At 41.9% G+C, this 10,847-nt stretch overlaps 1 pseudogene; it reads right to left on the bottom strand.

Annotated features, from left to right (window-relative positions):
• Positions 1–216: 216 nt before the first annotated feature.
• On the bottom strand, positions 217–9,951 carry LOC123488005 (annotated as a pseudogene).
• Positions 9,952–10,847: the final 896 nt, after the last annotated feature.

Genomic DNA, 10,847 nt, shown 5'->3' with positions numbered 1-10,847 from the left:
TAATGTTTTTTTTGGACCCCAGGAAGAGTGGTAGCAGCTAATGGGGATCCATAATAAATACAAATACTCACAGATAATGAAGGAAAAACTATTGCCCCCCCTGACTGCGCACTTCCTGAAGCTAGGTGTATGAATCAGATGTTAGCTTTCTTAGTACATGTCTGAGGGGTATCCTACAAAGCAAGATCAATGACTTAGCCAGCTAACTTACCAGAATATTCTGAAATAATGATTTATTTCTTTAAGAAGATGAGCATAAAATGGGCATGGTCTAATTGACTCATCAACCAAAAACACGTATGAACCAGAAAATCAATAGTTATTTCAGGTTGTTTATCAAAGTTAGCTGGGTAACTCATTGATCCTGCTTTGTAGTATATCCCTCTGGTCTGTCAGATGTGAAATTAGCTGGGTAGATAAGCATCTGAGTGGCCATTGATGAGCCCCCTCCCTGACAACTTAAGTTATTAAAACTAAATGAAAGACAGCTGTTGATCATGGAGTCAGTTTCCACAGTTGAAGTTGAATGGTGAGCATTGTTGTGCACAAAAGGTTGAGAGTTTGTGTCACCGTTGGGATGGAACTCACTCTGTTACAATGGTCCGTCAACTGAATGCTCTTATATATACACTAACAGAGCAGTTTGATATAACCTATTGTTTATTTATGTTATGGAAGTTAGTGGAATTTTCAAAAATGTAAAACATAAAAAGGTGTTAAGGAAGAACAATTTATAAACATTCCATAAATATGCAAGAATGTTTATCATACCATATGGGCAGGTACAATGGTGAGTTAATGCCACTGAGGCATCATGAGTTAGTAAAAAAATTATACTATGCTTTTTACAAACACCACCATCTGTTCATCTTATTATATAGCTACCAGCAACAATGAGATGCATTTGTGTCAATAATTTGGCAAATATAAAAACCAAACTGTAAAAAACACACAGAATAACCCATAAAAATCTAGAACAACCACCTAAACAAAATCACTGTTCATCATTAAAGCGCCGGTCAATAAACAAGCAACATTATTATTAATGATAAAGATATTTAAAATTCACCCCCCAAACATCAGTGTTATTTTTCCATAACACCTTTTTCTCTACAACATTTTGTATGTAAAAAACGGCTGCTTTTCATTCAATTTATTTTTCTTCGTAGTGTCAATCTTTTTTTTTTTTATCAACCAAAACTCATAGGTTACTATGACTCCTTTAGGAAACGACGGGTCATTAATGCAATTTCATGAGGAGAAAATTTTTTATCCCACAACTTCATACTGTAGTGTAGTTTTAAGACCAAGAGAAATGAGCACATGGCAGTTTATGTTAGCAAGGCTCCTGTGGTCCACTTGATGTCCCTGGTGAGGGACTTCTGTTCTGAAGAGGAGACTTATGCAGAGGAGCTGATGCTCTGCTTGTAGACGGCGTGGTAAGCGTTTCTCAGTAGCACGTAGGGGAAGCAGGACTCCAGGAGGTCCATGGTGAGGAATGGAGATTCTTGGACAATCTGAAACCAAACCAAAAACATGTATTTTGTGCTGGAATCTGTTCTAGTGGTAGCGCTTCCGACTCCAGACTACACATTGCCCCTTGCAGCATGGGTTTAAACCCCACCTGCACCTTCTGTATCTCTACCCATCTGTCTCCCCCACTCATTTATGACTTTCTATCTCAATAAAGTGAACAGTATGTATAAAAAAGATTCTCAGAGAAAATGTGTGGGTGTGAAAACGTTTATTTATCTACATATATGCATAATGATAATGGGTGACATTCATAGATGGAATGGGCCATTATTTAAGGCAATTTTCTGTTTAAATAATTGGCTCCTTCCCATGTACATCGCATAATAAAAGTAGCTAAATAAATCACTAGTTGCAGTATTCGGAAATCTCCTTGGGTAATGTGCCATGCCGTATTGTGCCATCCCAAATGTATTGAATCAGCACAAATACTCACCATGTCCAGCAGCAGGTACACAGACTCCCTGTTTCGTGTCGTCATTTTGTCGGTCTCCTGGCCGATCTTCAGCAAGCTGGAAGATGCCAGCTGTAAATGCCAAAACAGCAGAGTATTAAAGGTCTGCAGCAATACTGATTTATTTTGAAGTTGCTCATCAATTTAAAAAATAAGTTTTAAGTTTTCAAAGACAATGCATTCCAGAAACTGCTCAGTAGTGGGGAAAAAAGTAGTGACAAATCCATTTGTAATGTTAAAGTCAATTTAGGACAGCTGAGGAATGGGGCTGGAGAAATGTAGCCACTCTCAAATTCATAGACAGAGCCATGATACAATGACTGGCCATGAGATCAACATTAGTTTTAACTATGTTTTGAAGCTATACAGAGTTTGTTTACAATTACTTTGCTTACAAACAATGGGGTAAAACAAGCTGGCATTTTGGGTTTGGATGGGGTAAGACAGTTGAACTAAACTCAAGAGGTATTTATTCATAAGTTCTATCCAAGAATCAATGGCTAAATATAATTCATGTAAAAGTAAAGAAATGGATGCACCAATACCAGATTGCCCATTTAATGTGATTCAATCACAGGGAGGGAGAGGAAAATATGCATATAATATATAAATGTTGACAATGCATTCCATAGCGTCAATAGTCAGAAGAGCGACATGTTGCACTTACAGCCAGAAATTCTTTGAGACGATCTTCAATGCTTCCCTTGTGAATGGTGAACAAGGCAGCAGCTATCTGGTTGACAGCTTTCGCCAGACAGTGAATGTTGTTGCAGTGCCCTTAGAAAGATTGAAGAAAACATTTACTTCTCAGTTATCACAGTCCAACAACAATTGCTCTAGACTGTTTACCTTGGCTACCTCAATCTCTCTATAGTTATTAACAAAATCATCTCAGGCAATAAGACACTGGCTGTGTCTGAAAAAAACTGTCAACTGCTTTATTTTCAGCAAACTTAACATGTGTAAATATTTGTATGAACATAACAAGATTCAACAACAGACATAAACTGAACAAGTTCAACAGACATGTGACTAACAGAAATGGAATAATGTGTCCCTGAACAAAGGGACAAGTAACAAAATCAAAAGTAACAGTCAGTATCTGGTGTGGCCACCAGCTGCATTAAGTACTGCAGTGCATCTCCTCCTCATGGACTGCACCAGATTTGCCAGTTCTTGCTGTGAGATGTTACCCCACTCTTCTACCAAGGCACCTGCAAGTTCCCTGACATTTCTGGGGAATGGCCCTAGCCCTCACCCCTCTCCGATCCAACAGGTCCCAGACGTGCTCAATGGGATTGAGATCCGGGCTCTTCGCAGGCCATGGCAGAACACTGACATTCCTGTCTTGCAGGAAATCACGCACAGAACGAGCAGTATGGCTGGTGGCATTGTCATGCTGGAGGGTCATGTCAGGATGAGCCTGCAGGAAGGGTACCACATGAGGGAGGAGGATGTCTTCCCTGTAACTCACAGCGTTGAGATTGCCTGCAATGACAACAAGCTCAGTCCGATGATGCTGTGACACACCGCCCCAGACCATGATGGACCCTCCCGCTCCAGAGTACAGGCTTCGGTGTAACGCTCATTCCTCCGACGATAAATGTGAATCCGACCGTCACCCCTGGTGAAACAAAACCACGACTCGTCAGTGAAGAGCACTTTTTGCCAGTCCTGTCTGGTCCAGTGACGGTGGGTTTGTGCCCATAGGCGACGTTGTTGCCGGTAATGTCTGGTGAGGACCTGCCTTACAACAGGCCTACAAGCCCTCAGTCCAGCCTCTTTCAGCCTATTGTGGACATTCTGAGCACTGATGGAGGGATTGTGCGATCCTGGTGTAACTCTGGCAGTTGTTGTTGCCATCCTGTACCTGTCCCGCAGGTGTGATTTTCAGATGTACCGATCCTGTGCAGGTGTTGTTACACGTGGTTTGCCACTGCGAGGACGATCAGCTGTCCGTCGTGTCTCCCTGTAGCGCTGTCTTAGGCGTCTCACAGTACGGCAATTTATTGCCCTGGCCACATCTGCAGTCCTCATTCCTCCTTGCAGCATGCCTAATGCACATTCACGCAGATGAGCAGGGACCCTGGGCATCTTTCTTTTGGTGTTTTTCAGAGTCAGTAGAAAGGCCTCTTTAGTGTCCTAAGTTTTCATAACTGTGACCTTAATTGCCTACCGTCTGTAAGCTGTTAGTGTCTTAACGACCGTTCCACAGGTGCATGTTCATTAATTGTTTATGGTTCACTGAACAAGCATGGGAAACAGCGTTTAAACCCTTTACAATGAAGATCTGTGAAGTTATTTGGATTTTTAAGAATTATCTTTGAAAGACATTGTCCTGAAAAAGGGACGTTTCTTTTTTTGCTGAGTTTAGTTCTTGCCTACTACTTACTAAAACTAGATACTGTGTACTAATCAAAATACGTATTACTATAGAACGTACTGTTTAATAAAAACATATGCAGTAAGCAACACATATCAACATACTAGGCTCATTCATACTGAGAAGGCATCATATAATGTGCAATCGTGCTTGTTCCCCCCCTTCATTCATTTTGGAAGCGCATGTCTCCTTATCTGATGATCAGCTGTTTTCGAACACACGTGGGTCTGAAAAGACATGCCTCTTCCTCAATCGCATTCGTACTAGATGAAAAGCTGAAATGAGTATACCATCCTGGCATTTAAAGCATACCAAATGTTCCATATTTCACAAAGGCCTACTATAAATTATTATATTTTCGCATACGCGATCAGAGTACTTACTATTTAGAAAGGGTATTCGGACATGTACTAACCATTCTATTAAGGATATAGGGCCTGTCTGTCTGAATATCCATACTTGTTTTCTAAAAAGTACTCGACAGATCTATATCTGCACCTGGTGGGTTCTATGGGTAATCAGACACAGCCACTATTACCCAAACGACCATTGACACATCGAAATTATATAAATACCTTCGATTGCAGGGCTATATTGAGACATGACGTTGCTGGCCAGAGTTGGCATGGAAACTGCAACGAAGACCATGAGCAGACAGGCGATCTTATACTCCTCCTCCGGGCTGATGTTTTCTGGAAAGAGTGGTATTATGTACAATTAATAACTGGATGTCAATCAAACAGTTGCTCTTAGAAAACAATGTCAAAGCTCTGCCAACTACACCATAATCATGTTTATGTTTTTCCAGGTAGCAGTATTCAATATGGCCAGGCTTTCCTTTTGTAATGTTTAGAAGTGACACATAAATGAAAATCTTCCTAAAATGTGTTTATTTCCATTGGCAAACACTTTGTCAGCCCTTTGCAGGGGCCTAGTTCTGGCTCTCACCTGATTTCTGTGAGGAAAGGGCCACCACTAAGGCTGGGTCTATCTCACAGGGCAGGCCTGCTGCAGACGACAGCTCATACACGTTCATGGCCACCTGACAGGAAGAGGAAATCACAGTCTCAAACATAAGATCATCATCTACAAAAGTGTTTCCAAAATCTATCCTCGAGTACAGGGGACACTAGTTCCACCTATTTTATGTATTCCAGAACCAGCACACCTGATTCAACTAATGAAGGGGCTTGGTGTTTGGTTAACCAATTTAATTAGGTGTGCTTGTACTGGGAATACATCTAATAAGTCAAACTGTCTGGGGGTACTAGAGAGGTTTGGGAAACACTGATCTAGACTGTTTTTCCCATTCTAACCCAGTGAGAAAGGTCCTATACCCGTTGCCTCCTACCTTCATGTCTGTCTCTCTGGGAATGTGGTCCTGAAATCCTCGACGGAGCTCACCAGGAAAGGAATGTGGCAGGACAGCACCTGACGACGGATGATGTGACAGAAAAAGGGGTCACATTTGAGTGCCGGTATGTTGTCATGTTAAATCTAGTTACTGGCATCTTTCTTTCACTACTTTCATATTTTTATATATTTTATTGGACAGAGAGAGAGAAAGTAGGGAATAATAGGAAAAGAGAGTGCGTTTTCAAACCCATGTCGACACTGGTATACAAGTGCTGTAGGCGGTGGAACTAACCACTATACCACCCAGGCCACATTAATGCCAATTTTGACTTGATCTTATTTGAATCCAGATATACAGCAGAGGACTTCAGTGATGATACAGAGGCCCAGTTTGTGACAGTGATACAGTATTGGTCAGGATAAGTGTCGTGACTGGACTTACATCGCGGAGTGCTTCCTGGGCCAGTGATCGGAATGACAAGATGACTCAATAATGGTCATCCTTTTCAGGGACGCTGTCAACAGCTACAGAACACAGACAAAGACATAACAAAGCTTTAACCTCCTGTAAAAGTGTTACAAAACTCAGTACAGTCTTGATCTGAGGGAAAAACATTTAGAAATATGCTAAAAGGGAGCACATCTGGACTCATTACCATATACAGGATGTGCTTAATATGGCAACAAGCACACTGATAGTCACACTGCTTCTTCTGTTTTGGGGCTACGAGAGTAAGACATGGGCAAGAGAGAGACGTACATGAGAGCTTCTTAAAGAGGGCAGCCATCTGCTCTGGCTTATCAAAGCTGGTCCTCATCTGGTTAAGAACTTCCACGTTGTCCACCACCAGTTTCTTTGGAAGTGAGAGGAGGGGGGGAGAGAGAGAGAGAGAGAGAGAGAGAGAGAGAGAGAGAGAGAGAGAGAGAGAGAGAGACAGACAAACAAACAGAAAGAACAAAATAAAAAAAGAGAGAGGTACTATTAATGAGATTCAACAGAGATATAGAGCCCAGGGGCATCAACATGAGTACAAACAGCTCTGAAGGAAAACAAAAACAAACAAGAACACCTCAGATTCAGTCAGTGACCACACCTTGAGTTCTGCCACCTGGGAGGATATGTTAGCCACATGAGGCTCTCGCTGAGGAACTTCATGCCATAGGGTCCCAGCAGCTCCGACAGTGACCTCATCTCTGTGGGAAAGAGAGCAGGGGATGTCAGAAATGCTTTGTGTCAATAGGTCACTATTCATACTCCCTCTCGCTTATCCCCAATGCTTTTGGGATTTAAGTATGTAGGTGGCCATGATTAAAATGTACACATATTTAACCCAATAAAGGCTGTGAGGCTTTCCCCCAAAAAACGTGTTGTCCTAGAGCAGCCAGAATATTCACAAAACTATATTCACTACACAGCAGCCTCAGTCATACACTATAACCATCACATCACATTGTCCTATACAGGAGAGGCTAAAAATTCTGCTCAAAGTATTGCAAGCCTCTATTACGTCTAATAAATGGTTCTGATGGTCTCGCACCGGATATATCCGAATACTCCTCAGCGTTAAAGATGAGCTGCGTTCTCCGTGGGCAGGTTGACAAAGGCCTTCATGGCAGGGAAGTAGGCAATGTGGCCATTGCTTACCCTGCCGGAGCAAGGTCTCCAGATACCTATGGACACACAAGCAGACTCAATCTCACTGGATGACACGATAGAACGGATTTCAACCTGTGTGTAGGAGTGCTGATCTAGGATCATGTCCCCCCTGTCCATGTTATCTTATTCATTGTGTTCTAAAAGGAAAAACAGATCCTAAATCAGCACTCCTACTCTGAGACGCTTAATACATACGGCCCAAATCTCCATCCACTCATTGGACATTTATTTTGTCCTGGTTTCATGAGGAATCACCCAGATGACATAATATGTGAACTGAGGACTGGTGTGTTGGTTGGGCGGGACTCACCAGTTGGTGTAGAGGCTGGTGATGGTGGGCTCCCCGTGGCTGTCCAGGTGCTGGGTCTGCTGCAGCAGCACGTTGTTGAACACCCAGCGTGATGTCGAGATCTGCACATAGTTCTCGATGGACTGCAGCACCGTCATGTGGGACGCAGCTGGTGAGCAGCTCGGAGGGCTTGGCGATCTCCTCCGTGGCCTGGTTGTACATGGTCATCCCCACAATGGACCTGAGAGAAGAGGAGCATCATGAGTCTTGGATCGATCTATAGATCGTATCTATCGATCATATTTTTCAATCCATAGTAATGTATCGTATATTTCATAATGTATCATATCTATCTATCGTACTATCTATCGTATCTATTGTATCTATCGTATCATATCCATTGTATCGATTGTATCGTATGATATCCTAACACAGCATAAACACTTGAGACCATGAAGGATAGGAAACGTTGCTGTTGAAATATGACTATGTCCCAAATGGAAGCCTATACCCTATATAGTGCACTTAGGGCCTGGTCAAAAATGTAGTGCACTAAATAGGAAAAAGTTCACCATTTGGGAGGTATCCCCTATGTGTGGGTGGGTGGACTCACTTAGTGAGCGGATCTCAGGTGGGAGTGAGGTACTGCGGGGGGTGAAGGTGTGCTCCCACACCACCATGTTGGGCACGTAGTTGATGGAGAAGCACAGCTCCGACAGCGCGCCGTGTGCAACTTGTCCAGGCTGGAAGACACAATGAGATAGAAATTAACATCAGCAACTACTGAGCACACCTTTACCCTCCGCGAGTACCTCACCTCCCACCTGAGATCCGCTTCGACCAACCACACATACCACACACGCAGGCACACACACAAACAGTCACACACATATATGCACCCCGGCACAGACACAGGTGTAACTCTTGGTGACCAGGAGCCTGTTCTTCCTCATGCTCTCAACACCCGGCTTCTCTCGGCTCCGGCTCTACCTTTCTTCCCAGTCTGCTTTTAGACTTCTTGTTCACTGCCTGACTGATGGTTTTCGCACAGTGTTTTAGGGAGCAAGCTGCAGAGAGAGAAAATCTAAATCTGAATGAGAAAATCTATGTGCAAAATTGTATCTATACCTTGATAAGAAGTTATCATAGGATTCCATGAAGCTGTCGTTGACGATAAACTATAAATTAGGCTCAGATCAATATTGCCCCTGTCCATTCATTATAAAAATCAAAACCTAAAATCAGCAGCACTCCTACTCTGGATCACATACAATACTAAAAATATATGCATTTACTGTACTCGCAAGTCACTATGGAAAAAAGTGACCGCTAAAGTGACAAATACATCATTATATACCCTATTCCAGGACACCGGTCTCCATGGCAATGGCCCCCACCTGGTCACTGAGCGTGCACTGCTTCGGTGCATGTCGGGTGATGAGGTTGCGCGCCTGCTTGGCCATCTCGTCCAGGAACATGTTGCAGAGGCAGACAGACTGCGGTCGCCAATGTGATGCCGCTGGGAGAATGCAGGGAAGGGACAGGTAGTTAACCACTCAGGAGCAGTGTGAGATGGGAATCTTAGTGCAACATTTTTCGAGTGCAAAATAATTATGCAAATGCAAAAATGACAATACAACCTCATTATAATCTCACAGTGATTTAATTTGAAACGCTTTGTTGTTAGTAAACTGATCAATACATAAATCACTTTGTTATGCACATTGCACATTGTTGAAGAAAAGTTTCAAATTATTTCACACTGACAGATTATAATGACATTTATAGTAGGTTTGCACTTTGCACAATCATATTTTGCATTGTGTAAATGCTGCCTAAGTGTTTATGAGAATCTCAAGTTGGGTTGCTAAATTACAGAAACTTTGCCAAAGTTCCCAGGTTTTTCTAAAAAATCCCAGAGTTGGAGGATTCCCCGAATCAGGAGGGAAAATGCAGGGAGGGGAATACTCTAACTGTGGAATCCTCCGGATTTCCTGAAAAACTCAGGAACTTTAGGAATGTTTCCTGAATTTCTGCAGACATAGACTTACAAAATGAATTCTAGATATGGATGTGATGGTTTATGCTTCATAAGGTTTTCATTCAACCATTGGTTGCTTTGGTTGTGGGGCCTTACCTCTTCGGGACAGAGCTCGTGGGTGCAGCTCATGCGAAGTGTGTGCACAGCAGGGGAAAGCGAGATAGGGTGGCGCGACTGTGAGGGCAGCTCAAACACTGCTGAAACATCTTCTCAAATGCTCGGCTGTGGAAGCTATCACCTCAATGAGACCGGGACACCAAGAAAGTCAGAAACTCAAAATCCATCTAGAGCAATCATATCCAAAACAATCAATAAATGAATCTTGTTTTCATATCTTGTCATTAATATATATTTTCATGCGAATATTTCTTTACATTTTGTGTTGTGCCTATTCTATTATCGTTGGTGCTCATGTTTATAGCAAATCATTTGACCGTGCAGCCTTGCGGGTTGATATCATTCTATTTGACGTTTTTTGTAAAAATAAGCGGTTACTGGACTGTATCCCTCTTCTCTACTATAACTTCTATTACTAATTGAAAGTATTGATAGGTAAATACAAACATGCTACGTGTTGCAGTAGCCCTTCAGATTAATGCAAAACATATCCTTGACTCTATTCGCGAACTACACCTAAACTATACCGAAACTAATTTCACATAATAAGAGAGACAATATTATCAGTTGTCAAATTGTAAATGAAGAGATGGGCGCAGCTTGGAATTAATTGACAGAGGCAGGAAAGGAGCACCACTTTATCAAATCCTCCTTCAAATCACATGCAGGTAAAACGCTTTGATTTATTAGAAAGAGCATATTCTGCAGTTTCTAAGACACTTACCTTTGTCAAATAGCTCTCAAAATTCGTGAGATGCAGCTCTATCTCCAAATATCACTTTTAAAGTCCATCGTTCAGCACACTGAGCACTCACACGGCAGCATCGTTCTCTGGCCACCTAAGCAAAGATTAGTAACAAAATAAAACTTAATATATATATTTTTAAATACATTTATTATTTTCAATGTTTCTTTAAACCTGCCAAAATGAAATTATAATGGATTTCCTGTGTTATGGATTTTATTATTTCATTTTACTTATAGCCTACAGTAACATAAACTAATGAAAATGCTATT

Source organism: Coregonus clupeaformis, unplaced genomic scaffold (assembly GCF_020615455.1).
Source record: "Coregonus clupeaformis isolate EN_2021a unplaced genomic scaffold, ASM2061545v1 scaf1998, whole genome shotgun sequence".
Classification (NCBI taxonomy): Eukaryota; Metazoa; Chordata; class Actinopteri; order Salmoniformes; family Salmonidae; genus Coregonus; species Coregonus clupeaformis.
The sequence above is the reverse complement of the archived record's forward strand: the minus strand, read 5'-3'. Positions and strand labels throughout refer to the sequence as shown.